This window comes from Patiria miniata, unplaced genomic scaffold (assembly GCF_015706575.1).
Source record: "Patiria miniata isolate m_02_andy unplaced genomic scaffold, ASM1570657v1 HiC_scaffold_26, whole genome shotgun sequence".
In the NCBI taxonomy this organism is placed as follows: domain Eukaryota; kingdom Metazoa; phylum Echinodermata; class Asteroidea; order Valvatida; family Asterinidae; genus Patiria; species Patiria miniata.
Window position 1 is genome coordinate 1,077,862 of NW_024037065.1, and position 13,996 is coordinate 1,091,857.

At 44.7% G+C, this 13,996-nt stretch overlaps 1 long non-coding RNA gene across 1 annotated transcript; it reads left to right on the forward strand.

Moving 5' to 3' along the window:
• Positions 1–8,414: 8,414 nt before the first annotated feature.
• On the forward strand, positions 8,415–9,100 carry LOC119734080. The gene is made up of 2 exons (XR_005272031.1): positions 8,415–8,615; positions 8,997–9,100. It is a non-coding gene; the product is annotated as an uncharacterized LOC119734080 (long non-coding RNA).
• Positions 9,101–13,996: the final 4,896 nt, after the last annotated feature.

The following is a 13,996-nucleotide window of genomic DNA, read 5'->3' on the forward strand; positions in this document are numbered from 1 at the left end:
TTTTCTCTTGATTATCAAGTGATGATGGTAGCAGAAAATGAAACTTTATTTGACAACAAATGGGAGATTAAATATGGAATAAACCTACTTCAGATTTGATCGTTTCTTATACAAATTCTCTTGATGTTGTAAAAGTTGACACCAAAATTTTCAATTGAAACTTCATAACATTCACTCGGGGTAGGCCTAGCTCTAAATACGACACAGGATTCAGAGAGCCTGCGGACTGACCTTTCCACAAATACCAAATTTTGTGACAATTGGTGGCGCCATCACAAATTTATGATAAGGCGAGCCATCAGATAACAGACCGTTCGGGTACCGGGTCCGGTATGCTAATTTCTTTCACCCCTATCGGTACGAAGCCAGAAGCCACCCGGTCACTGAAGCGTGACGCCCCAATCGGTCCAAACTGGTGACTCAGGGTTTCACAATAGGCAACATAAATTGAAGTCTGGCCATTGTTGGAGGATTATTCTTCCCGCTGGTAATACCAGCAGCAACTTCTTTGAAGCTCATCACAATCATTGTTGCCTACTGGAGGATTAGCGTGTCGCAAATTGGTTCCTTTGTGATGAGCCAGAGCCATGGTGCAGAAGCCTGGTGGAGTTAATCCAGGCCGATCGGTTCCATGCAAGGTCCCAATCCCTTCAACATACTGGGCGGGCTCAACCCCGAACGGTCCGGGAAGGGATTCTAATTTTCTGAAAGCAGTTGCAGACCTCCATTTTGTACGCATCAGAACTGCAGAATCGGAAGTCGAAGGCGCCAACTTTGAAGTAAAATTATGATATTTGTATTAGACTAATACGAGCCACATCCTGAAACTTTAGAAAAATGATTATTAAACATATTTCAGACATTCTTGTGAATATCATATGAAAAAAAGGAAATTAAGCAGATAAAAAATAGCACTTTTTAAATTTTAGCCGTTTCATTTTGTACTCTTAACATTATCGGAAACAAAATATCGCACGAACGACATACATGTAGCTAGTACTAGTTTGAGGAAAGAATCAGACCTTCTGCACAAACGCTATGGTCCATGACAGAAAAAGTCAAAGTAGGCCTAAGTATTTTCCCTCCTAAAAAAATGTGTTTCAATCTTAATCAGATTTACAATAAATAAAGTCATAGGGGCATACTACCAACCATGATCATTATATAGCAGTACTATAGGCCTGTCATGTATAAGTGGAGTCCGTAAATGGAATTCTTTCCGGGTTCTGTGTTAAGAAGTTCTGATAATAACAAATGGAGGCTTGAAATCAGGCGCCCCTTGTGCGAACCGCAATCAAGCCTAGCCTATAGGCTATGCCTACGGCGCCGGCGAGGCAGGAGCTTTAGCCTAAAGCTGGAATTATTCAAGCAGTAAACTAACATCGAAATATGAATCAGCTAGTCAACGTTTATTTTATAGTGTCTCAATTACCAAGGTAATCATCACCCTCTTCGACTAGTAATAGCCTAAATTCGAAAGTTGCCTCTCCGACTCCCGCGAAGACCGCGATCAAGGCCGGCTCCTCAGCGCATCAGCGGCGATTGAGTGGCAAAATTGTGTCAAAATGGTTCTCGCGCCAAAAAAAACCCCCGACCAATCGATATATTTCCCTTGTAGTCAGGTGGCTTAGTGTCATATTTTGACATTACCGTTACTTGGCGGATAAAAGCACCAAATTTGGCATGAAGCTCCCTTAGGGCCTATTAATTAATGTTAGCCTAGGAGCCCTCCGGAGGTTTTTAAAAAAAATCATGTAAAACACTAAATTTCAAGATGGCCGACATCTATGACAAAATATCACTTTTGTTAAGTCCTGGGAATCATAAGAAGTTCAGAGAGATGGCAAAATATTGATTTTCCGTGGCGTAAATCTGTGACGGCGTGTGGGGGGTTTGGGGATGACCAAAATCGCCCGGCTGAGGAATCCGAAACTGAAGCGGGGGGGGGGGGGGGGGGGGGGGGGCCTGCTTCACATTACACTATTGGCACTATTCATTATATATCTGAATGTACCCGTATACTTGCGCTTACATCAAAACGGCGCATTTTTTACTTTTGTACATCAGTCGCGGATCCGGGGGTGGGGAGGTTTGGGCCCAAGCGCCCCCCCCCCCCCCTCAGCTCTGTCAAAAACCATTCTGACACCCGAAACAAATTATACTGTTATTATGTCCGCCTGGAATTTTCTCAGATTTAGGGTGTATTTGTGCACTATTCTGTAATATAGTCTTAATAATCGTCGGATAATAAGCGCCCCGTTGAAAGTATGGTACCGGCACGAGCGAGCCCCCCCCCCCCAACCCGCACACCCACCAATTGATATAATGGAGCAAAGTGTTCGAACAAAAACAACCTGTCTATGGTTCTGCACTGATTTGCTGATGAACCCCCCCCCCCTTGCAAAAAACTCCTAGATCCGCCCCTGTTTATCTCAATTTTTCAGTGCTATTGAATACATTTTGGTTATAGTTAAAACAAATACCTGAACAAGTGGGGGGATGTCAAAAAGAGGAGGAGATGTATTGTTGATGTACCCTAACGTGGCGCGGCCCCTAACGTGGCGCACTTTGATTTTTCGCCTGTAGCGCCTAGCTAGAGCAAAAGTTTTAACTGAAATTTCACAGAAAGTGAAATTTCATCAAGTTCTAAACACTCCCGTTCATAAATCGCGAGTTTATTTACCCGTTACAAAGTTAAAAGAAAAAATTATTTTGGCGTGATTTTCCGATTTTATTTTGAAGTGCAAAGTGAACCCTTTGAAAATGCCCCGAAAAATAAGAAAATAATTTTCTGACAAACATCTGGCTGGGTTTGTAAGTAAAGATAACAATGATTTATCAGAATTTATCAAGTTTACAGAAATTCTTAAATGTTAATTTGGAATTTTCTCAGATTTATTCAAGTGCGCCACGTTAGGGAACACTCCGCCAATTTGTGCCCAATTTCCGGACGCGACCGTTTTTGCATTTCGGATTAAATTTTATGAAACCGAAATTGTTCACAGAGGTTAAATAGCAAGCATTAAAAAGGTAAAAGTACCAGTATTTCACTGCATGAATTTGAGGTTTATCAACAAAGAGGTTTGGCAACACTACACGAGGAAAGTTGGGTAAGCTTCGAAGTGCGCCACGTTAGGGAACACGACTATATAACCATTAACCTCATTCAACGGGACTGGAATCAGCCTTTTCCAGTTGCCTACCAAGACCAAACTGGTGAGAGCTGACCACCTATTATGATACCATCTTCTGGAAATGAAAAGCACACTCTTCCTGACAGCTACGCCTGTGTACCAGCCCTACATGTAGCTTTGAAGACTACTGCTGTGGCGGTGCCAGAATGTGACGAATTTACAGTTGAGATGTGCTTAGCTGAGGCCGGAGCCGAGGAACACATGGAGGCCTTCATGCGCAGCGAGGGCGCCAAAGATGAAGAGTCGCCACGGCTTGGAGCAACGACATGCAGAAGAAGAGTCGTACTTCCATGTTCTGGGACCTGATCATGAGATATGAAACCCTCATTCTCATCTTCATCAGGGTCCATTGATGTGGATGCCTATCCACATCAAGGTTATGAAGTCCTTTCCCGACACTATCAAGGATGAGTTTGAGAACAAGATTGTGAAAGTTTTGGATGGTGCTGTTGGGCTCACAGCAAATCCTGTTGCTTTTCGACGATGGATGATCTCGGGACCAGAGATGGCTAGGATGTTGAAGCAATTTAAAGAAGAATACCTTCCCAATGATGACACAGGGATCCCAGAGAGCTTCCAGCACCACGAGCAGGGTCTCTCAACACAGATGAGTTTCAAGAGACAGGTTGCCAGCCTCGCTGATACCATCAGATAAATGATCAATCCCTTCTTGTAACTCTTGACAGTCGCAACTGCACAGATGAATCAGTGGTGGCCGCATTGCGAACCATGGAGGACAAAGGCAAGAAACAGTTCAAGGCTTCGTCAAGAATGTGCTTGATGTGCGCAGCCACTCTATCCATAATCTAGTCAAGAGTAATTCTCTATAGCACTATTCAGGAAACCTAAACGCAAGGCAACATCTTAGCAGGTGAAGAAGATCAAAGTGCTTCAGTACAATCTGGCACTCTTTGGTCAGCTAAACATTATTCTACGCAGAACCGCGATGGTGACTTGGCCGAATTATTTGCACATGAGATACAGTCCTTCCCTCCTTACCTATCAGACTTTGACAAGCTTCATTTGCCAAGTACGAAGTCTGACCTGCTGAAATGTCTTGAGCAGCCACGTCAATCAGAGCCACTTTCAACCTATGACTGCAAAGTCCTGGATGGTGCCGTCATCGTACACTGCCTGCCCACTATCGGCGTCAGCACCTTCAATGAGTATGCAGACAGGGTTTTCGTCCCTTACCTGGGGAAGCAGCTGCAGGATGCCGCGAGGTTGGATGTTGTGTGGGACACATACATCCCAGACGGTTTGAAGCAGTCAATCCGGGGGAAAAGATGTAAGGGTGTACACAGGAAAGTGTCGAGTGAGACCAAACTCAGTGCTTGGATGGACTTCCTCCGTGACCCAATCAACTAGAAGGAGCTGTTTGCTTTTTGACTTCCAAGCAAGGTTGAAGAGTTGAACTGGACGTGTCACATCAGGACAAGCTGTGACATCCATTGGTGACAGCATCCCCCATGCAAAACTGTAATCATGAGGACACCAGTGTTGTGGTTCATGTGCTACATGCACTGAAACAGGGGGGAAAGACTATGTGCGTACTGGGGACACAGATGCTGTAGTCATCCTTGTTGGCACATTCCAAGTCTGATTGCGACTCAACCTTTGGCCGACATCTTGGTGGTCTTTGGCATGGGTAAAAATTACAAGTTTTACCACATCAAGGCCATCTGCGCAAACCTGGGGGAGCCTCAATCATGAGCATTACCTGTGTTCCACGCATTTTCAGGTTGCGACACTTTGCTTTTTATAACTTCAAGGGTATAAGAGGTCGGTTGGGCAGGCCTCAGTGGCAGGACAATGAAGACGTCACAGAGACATGTATCTGGCTGGTCATCCTTTCCAGATGCTGGATCTCAACGATGACCATTTTCTAAGGATCGAGAGACTGACTGTAATCCTATTTGACAAAACCAGTCCCCTGAGCTCTGTCAATGGGAATAAGAAGGGAACTCTTCTGCCATAAGAATCGAGCAATGAACAAACTGCCATCCACCAAGGATGGGGTACTCCAGCATGTCAGACGGGCAGTGTATCAATCAGGAATCTGGACGAATAGCTCACAAACACAGCTATTGGTTCCATCTCCGCAGGAGTTTGACTGGCCCAAGATATCAGTCATGGGTACCAGTAAAGATGAACATTTCAGAAATGTCCAGCTCGTGCAGAGAGCTTATCAAATACGCTCCTGCAAAGGAGACTGCTTTTGCCGCAAATGCGGCAAAGCAAATCTGGATTGCTCACCACTTTGCAAGTTGTAACACTGTAAAGTGTGTGTTAGACATTACAGAACAATGCCACATACACAGTGGCGTCGCCAAGGGGGGGGGGGGGGGGGGCAGGGGGGGGGGGGCACGTGCCCCCCCTGGAAAACCTAGTGCCCCCCGAGTGCCCCCCCATCTGAGATTTGGGTTGGTAAAAAAATATATATATATTTTGTTATATTCAACTCCCATCATCTGAGTTGGTTTTTCATAAGGACAAAGAAGCACAGTAATTCGTATTTTCTTCAAATGAGCTGCAAATGTGGCACCATTTTGCATCTAGCCCATCCTCTCCCCCAGGACGGCGATCCGTATCCACCTAAGTGCCCCCCATCAAATGCTGGTGCCCCCCCCCGTGCCCCCCCAGACTGAAAAGTCTGGTGACGCCACTGCACATACATTGTAAGAAACTGTAAGAATTTTGTACACATTGCATTTCAACTCAAATGCCTGCAATGGCCTAGTCTCTGTGATGTGAGATGCATGTAGTAACGAAAATTGAAAACTACTTGGTGGCCTACAAATAAAGCAGTGGTGTTAGTTGCTTCAAAAAAGAGTGTTGTCTAGTTACTGAAATGCATGATTCACGATTATTCACTTTTTTTGGGGGGGGGTGATAACATTTCCCTTCCAACCAGATGAAGGTGGACGTTTATTGAAAATTTTCATGTTATTGGAATATTGATATTAAAAATATTTTAAAAATATAATGGTACTATTACAATGTCCAAAGTAACCTTCAACTGCCTAAAAATCAGAAATTTGGCAACCACCCTGTGCTATTTATGACTCCCAGGACTCGAGAAATGCGATATTTTGTCATGGATGTAGGCAATTTTGAAATTATGTGTTTTACATGATTTTTTTTTTAAATTCCGGAGGGCTCCTAGGCTAACATTAATTAATAGGCCCCAAGGGACCCTTGTGCCAAATATGGTGCTTTTATCCGCCGAGTAACGGTAATTTCACTAAGCCACCTGACTATTGTCAACACCAATCTTGATAATAATTCACGAATACAGCGCAGGAACACCAGCGAAACGTACACTCGCCCCGGCCGTGTAGAACGCACTGGGTCATGGGTTAGGCTTTGTATATTAAGCGGGTACAAGGAGTTAATTAGACCTGCATCTGGCCCAAGTTCGATCACTGACCATCTGTCACCCATGCGGTGACTTTACCTGGTAACCAATGCACAAAATACGACTCGGGTACCAGGCAAAATCACCACTGGTTGACAAATGGATGCGGATGGATCTTGGCTAAAGCTTGTCTATTGTTGACGTACCCTAAGGCCAAAAAAAAGTCTCCGGTTTCTGGTATGGAGTTTGCCCAAAAAGTGGTGCGGCGACGCGGATTTTTTTTTTTTAACTGATTTTTTTGCTTCAAAATGTCGGCTGATGACTGCAAAAGATGCCCGACTAAACGTAGTGCAAATATATGGGAGTCCAGAGAGGCCACATAAAGCTTATTCTCGACCATAACCCAATCAAAAACTCGTTAAAATTGTGCAGCAGCATGATTCCAGTCAAACCAGTGAGTTTGGCGGATTTGAGACATCATCTTTCATTGAAAAAAAAAATGTTTCATGTTGCCGACGCGCATGGCTACGTCGACGCGCGGGCATACCAGAAACCGGAGACTTTTTTGTGGCCTAAACGTGGCGCGGCCCCTAAACGTTGCACACTTTTATTTTTCGCCTCCAGTGCCTTGCTAGAACCAAATTTTTACCTCAAATTTCACAATTTGAGAAATGTCATTGCTGTTTATAAATTTTGAGTTTACCTACCCGCTTCAAAGTTCAAATGAAATTTAATTTTGGCGTGATTTTCCGATTTTTTTTCTAAGTGCACAATTAAATCTGTTAAAATGCGCATAAAAATAAAAACATCATTTTTTTACAACCTAGTAGTTGGGTACATGAGTGGAGATTATAATGATTTTAAAAGAAATTCTTAAAGGTTAATGTGGGATTTTCCGAGATTTGTTCAAGTGCGCCACGTTGCCCGTTACAGGCATGGAGCTATATAAAGGAGCTCGATGTTAATATACAGGGAACTCTCAGCTGAATTTGTGCCCAATTTCCGGACGCCACCGTATTTGAATTTCGGACTTCATTTCATGACACTGAAATTGTTCACAAAGTTTAAACAGCATGTATCATTTTGGCATTAGTACCAGTATTTTACTGAAGGTATTTGAAGTTTTTCAACAAAGAGGTTTGGCAACACTGCATGAGGAAAGTCGAGTGACAAGTGCCGCTCCACGCACGTTCTACTTCTACGGAACTCCACTTCGATGCCGCGCACGCGCTGGGCTGTCGCTAGAAATCTACGAAAAATGGGTATAAAACGAAAACCAGTCTACGTTCCACAGATTGCAAACAGCGTTGATGTGTACGTTTGTGAGTGAAATGGCAATGTCGTTTTGTGTAAAACTGAGCATGAAATTCCTCATGTCGTGCAAAACGTTGAGTTTTTTACCCCTGAATCGTCAGTTTGGTCTGCCATGTTTGTTTTTGTCCCGCAGCTCTGCGGTGGATGACGTAGGCATCAAGTTCTACGCTAATTGGTTAGTTTGGTTACAAGTAAAATAATTGTAGGCACACAGAACACGGGCTCAAATCATTGTACAATAACAAAGCTTCAAAGTACCGCTTGTGGATACACAAAGAATTGCTCGTGATAAAACAATAACAAATCATTACAAAGTTTCTATGTGATTCTCCTAGTATTTTTTTTGTGCTGAAACAAAAACTGTTCGTTACAGAGTTTCTATGTGATTCGTTAGCATTATTTACAGAAACAGTGCTGTAAACCGTTGTAGCACAACGTAATTTTGAACAGTGTATCCAAATACCCAGCCATACGTGGATCAAACTGACTGTATGTCTCTCCTTCCTCTCTTTTAACTGTCCTCAACTTAAAGCGAAACCCTTCTGTGCGAAAGCGTCTTCGCCACTGGAGTGCACAACAGCGCCCTCTTGTGACTGACTGTTATAATTGCCAAATCCTTGTCGAATCACGTTGTTTCCAGATAATTCTTAGTCCGTAAAATCCTTGTTAATGACTCCAAATCATCATTTGCCTTTATAATCCAATCACCAGGTTAATTATAAATACCCCCTGTGCGTGAATTACTGAAAGTGAGTATAATTTTGGTTAATCTTGATACGATATTTGGAGGGATTTCAATTCACGTTTATCATGTTTATTGTTAGATTTGGGTTGTAATGTTCATTGTACTGATTTATATTGGAATTACATGCCATGTCATACCTACACACATTTGCATGGGGTTAATTCTTCGCTGGGGATATTTAGGGACCCTTTTGTAAATCCAGTGTTAATTTATAAGTGTTTTGGCCCTTACCTCCATATATTTGGGTTTATGTAAACATGTTGTGTATATTGCTGGGCTGATTATAGTGACATACGTTTATGTTGTTAATGTTTATGATATGATTAGGATTTCCTAGGCATGTGCAAATATTTATTAGTTCCCTTTGTGTTTATTCCTCTTGTAGGACCACAGACTACACAGACCTCACATACTACACAGACCACACAGGCTTATACTAGGACCAGACCAGGCCAAGTACCCATTTAAAATAAAACCAATCTCAGCCCATCACCGGTGTGACCGCCTCCTTCTTTTCACCTTCCTCTGTATGATCTTACCTATGAAGAAGTGCTTTCTTCAACTCTTGATAATCACTAGCCTTATCTGGAGGTAATCGTGAATACAATTCTAGGGCCCTACCAGTCAATAGTGTACTAAGAATTGTGGCCAATCAACAGCCTGAGCAAATCTTTCAAAGCGCTTTATGTATGCATCTAATTCATCCTTTCGATCTTTAAAAAGAGGAAGTTTAGGTTTATTTACATTCCTAATCTGACCTGTGCTTATAAAGTCACTGCAGTACCAGTTAAGTTACTTTATTGTTCTGCAATTTGGAGTTCATACTCCTTCATTTGTTTTAGATGTTCCCTCTCTTGCTGCCTTTCATCTTAGTGTTGAACGCTTGCGTGAAGTTGGCTTAACAGCAAGATCAAGTAAATACTTTGTTGCGTACACTTCACTAGAATTTCTAGGCCATGTTGTAGGAGAGGGAGTGTTGAAACCAGTGCCTTCTAAAGTTGAAGCAATTATGAAAGCTGAGAGACCACAAACTAAGAAAGAAGTACGGTCATTTTTGGGTTTAGTAGGATATTATTCTAGATTCATCCCAAACTTCTCTGCAATTGCAGCACCGATATCTGACTTGGTGAAGAAAGGCAAATCTAATCGAGTAGAATGGAATGAAGCACAGGAACATGCTTTTGTAACCCTGAAGACAAGATTGGCAACATCACCAATCTTAAATTTGCCAAATCCTGAGTTGACCTATATTCTGAGGACTGATGACTCCGATAACGGAATCGGGCGGTGTTGATGCAAGAAATTGAGGGGCAAAATTTCCCCGTCTGTTATGCAAGCAAAAAACTGTTAGCCAGGGAACAAGCATACTCCGTGATCGAGCGGGAAAGTCTCGCTCTAGTTTGGGCGGTGAAAAAGTTCTGTGTGTACTTATTTGGAAAATAGTTTATTCTATAAACTGATCACCATCCACTGGCCTACCTTGCAAAGGCAAAATTGAATAACGACAGAGTGATGAGATGGGCACTTGCACTACAGCCATACAAGTATGTGGTCAGAGTTGTCAAGGGTTCAGAGAACCATGGAGCTGATTTCTTAATTAGATGTCAAATAGAGGAGCAATTAATTCAAAGGATATGTAATATTGAATTTGATTTGGTGACAGTTATAGAAAGATCCATTAAAATGTATCTTCTTAGCATGGGGAAGTGTCACAAACGTCAATATATTTGAGAATTTAATTATTTTGTGGGATCTATTTATTATGAATGTGATTGTATAAGTTTAGTCCTTATAATTGGATATGTAGCGTTCACTTTGAGTTACACTGCACTGCGCCTTTAACGCATCTTGTATATATGTTTAGTTCAGAGGTCAACCTTCACGCATTCAGTTTCGTTTCGTTATCGTTCTGTCACACACGCAATATTTACAGTGCTTTTCCTATAATTTCGCTTGGAAGTTACAAGCTAGAATCAACGCTATTCTTTACATGATTTATTAAACATCGGCAGAGCTATTCCAGTGAGCAATCCAAGTTTCTCTCGTGGATTTTTGTGAGTGTTTATTGACCGAACTTTGTGAGCGTTTTCACCACGTGAGTTGAAACCAACTCGCCCCGCATTCACGGCGCGGGCAGTCGCCCCGTTCGCGTTGCGTTGTGCATGGACTCGGCCCAGTTTTGGCTGTTTACATACTGCAACTTGGTGAGTCACTTAACTTGCAATAAACTCGGGAGTTAAAGTAGGACAGTACAATTAATTCCTACATTGGTGACCCTGACCTGAGCCGAACAACATGGAAACCAAATCTGACTCTGATCATGCTGATTCCAAACCGGGCACATCCAAAGGTGCTACTGCTAGTTCATCTCCATCTGCACCCACAACATCAGCTGCAGTGACTTTGAAGTTGCCTCCATTTTGGCCCAGTGACCCTGCCCTTTGGTTTGCGCAAGTTGAAGCGCAATTTCTAACCCGTAACATCACTCAGCAACACACCAAGTTCGCATACGTGGTTGGTTCCTTGCAGCCAGAGTTTGCAACTGAAGTGAGGGACATCCTCATTTCACCCCCTGAGCATAATGCCTATGACAGCCTGAAGACCGCCCTCATCCGTCGAACCTCCGTATCAGAGCAGAAAAGACTGCACCAGTTGCTAATATCGGAGGAGCTGGGGGACCGCAAGCCTTCACAATTACTACGTCGTATGCGGCAGTTGTTAGGAGACAACACGCTTGAAGAAAACATCCTGAAACAACTGTTTCTTCAGAGATTATCAACCAACGCCCAGCTAATCCTGGCATCAACATCTCAAACGACACCCATTGAGCAACTCGCAGAACTTGCAGACAAGATTGTTGAAGTTTCTGTCTCGCCTACTGTACATGTCGGGGCAGTTTCATCCAGCCAGCCTGGCAGTTCGTCGCCTCCAACAACCATGCCAAGTTCAGATATGCTCACACTACAAGCCAAAGTTGACCAGCTAACCCAACAAGTCAGCGCTCTCACATGCCAACTCTCCGGTCAGCCCCGTGGGAGATCGAGGAGGCGTGACACAACCCCACCCAATCGACGCCCATCTCGCAGTCGCAGCCCATCACACTCTGGCACTGACTGCTGGTATCACTGGCGATTCGGCGCTGATGCCAGAAGGTGTGTGTCCCCATGCAGCTTCAAACCCCGACAACAACAGGGAAACTCCGATGCCAGCGACTAAAGGCGACGAGTCTCCCTGGCACCGACACCAATAGTCGCCTATTCTTCATCACTGAACGCAAGACAGGGGCCCGGTTCCTGGTAGATACTGGAGCGGAAGTGAGCGTTTGGCCTCCATCGGCTGCAGATAAACGTCATGCCCAGTCTTCATCTATCAATCTACAGGCGGTGAACAAATCTCCCATCAACACATATGGTGAGAAGTCACTCACTTTGGATGTCGGGTTGCGTCGAGTCTTCCGTTGGGTGTTCATTATCGCGGACCTGCCGAACCCAATAATTGGAGCAGATTTTCTCCAACACTTCGGACTGCTAGTCGACGTTCAGCGTCGCAAACTCATCGACTCCACTACAAGCCTCACCGTAGGTGGAATCGGTTCAAATGCCATTCCCATCAGTCCAACCGTTGCCAAGCTGAGTGAGTCACCCTATGAAGTGATCCTCGGACAATTTCCAGAACTGACACGTCCGACTTACACTGCCAAGGACGTCAAGCACTCTATAACGCATCACATTGTGACTAAGGGTCCACCAGTGTCAGCACGCCCAAGACGCCTGGCTCCCGACAAGTTCATCACGGCGAAAGATGAGTTCAATCATATGCTTGATCTCGGCATCATCGAAGCTTCGGACGGTGCATGGTCGTCGCCTTTACATATGGTGGCCAAGAAGTCAGGTGACTGGAGGCCGTGCGGAGACTACCGTGCCCTCAACCGTGTTACAGTACCCGACCGCTATCCGATTCCCCATCTGCATGACTTTACAGCCAATCTGGAGGGTAAACGCGTGTTCTCAAAGATCGACTTAGTACGCCATCACAACACCTTTCGGTCTGTTCCACTTCCTTCGCATGCCTTTCGGCCTGCGGAACGCCGCTCAGACTTTCCAACGATTCATCGACATGGTTACGCGAGACTTACCTTTCGTGTACGCCTACATTGATGACATCCTGGTCGCGAGTGAAACAGAGGAGGACCATCTTGAGTACTTGCGTCTTCTCTTCAGCAGACTTTCCGAATATGGCATTATCATCAACCCATCCAAATGCCAGTTCGGGGTTCCCACCCTCGATTTCCTGGGACACAGAATCGACGCTGATGGTATCCGTCCCATGAGAGACAGAGTCGACGCGATTGCAGAGTTCCCTCAGCCTACCTCCACCCGTCAACTGCGCAGATTTTTTGGGACTGGTAAACTTTTACCGTCGTTTCGTGCCAAACTGCGCAAGCGTGATCGCCCCGCTGACAGACCAGCTGCGAAAAAGACCCAACCAGTCACGCAAATCAACCAAACTGAATTGGACACCTGAATGCCAGACAGCGTTCCTGCAGATCAAGCAATCACTCGCTGACACCACACTTCTCGCTCACCCTTCTTCGGTACTACCAACTGCCATGATGGTGGACGCCTCGGACACGGCAGTTGGCGGTGTGCTTCAGCAACTTTCCGAAGGAGTATGGCACCCCCTGGCCTTCTTCTCTCAGCGTCTTAAACCTGCAGAGAGTCGCTATAGCACCTTCGGGCGCGAACTACTGGCCATGTACTTGTCAGTCAGACACTTTCGACACTTCATCGAAGGACGAGAATTCTGCATTTACACTGACCACAAACCGTTGGTGTATGCTCTCAACTCCAAACCTGACCGGCATTCACCTAGAGAAGTTCGTCACCTGGACTATGTATCTCAGTTTACATCCGACATTCGTCACATCAAGGGCACAGAGAACGTTGTAGCGGATGCGCTTTCCCGATCTCACATCAGTGCCTTGACAACATCAACCCAGATTGACTTCGAGCAGATGGCCATGGATCAGACACACGACCAGGAACTACACAGAATCCTGGAATCACCCACATCCCTGGACCTCAAGCAAGTTCCGATACCGAACTCAAATACATCCATCTGGTGCGACGTGTCGACAAGTCATGAACGCCCTTTCGTACCCCAAAACCACAGACGGAGTGTGTTCGATTCCTTGCACAATCTGTCTCACCCTGGCATTCGAGCAACACTGAAACTGGTTGGTTCACGCTACGTCTGGCCACGCATGAACTCAGACATCAGAGCATGGGCCAAGGCCTGCGTCAAGTGCCAGAAGTCCAAGGTCCACAGCCACACCAAGACTCCGTTTGGAACCTTCGCATCTCCAGATGCACGTTTCGATCATGT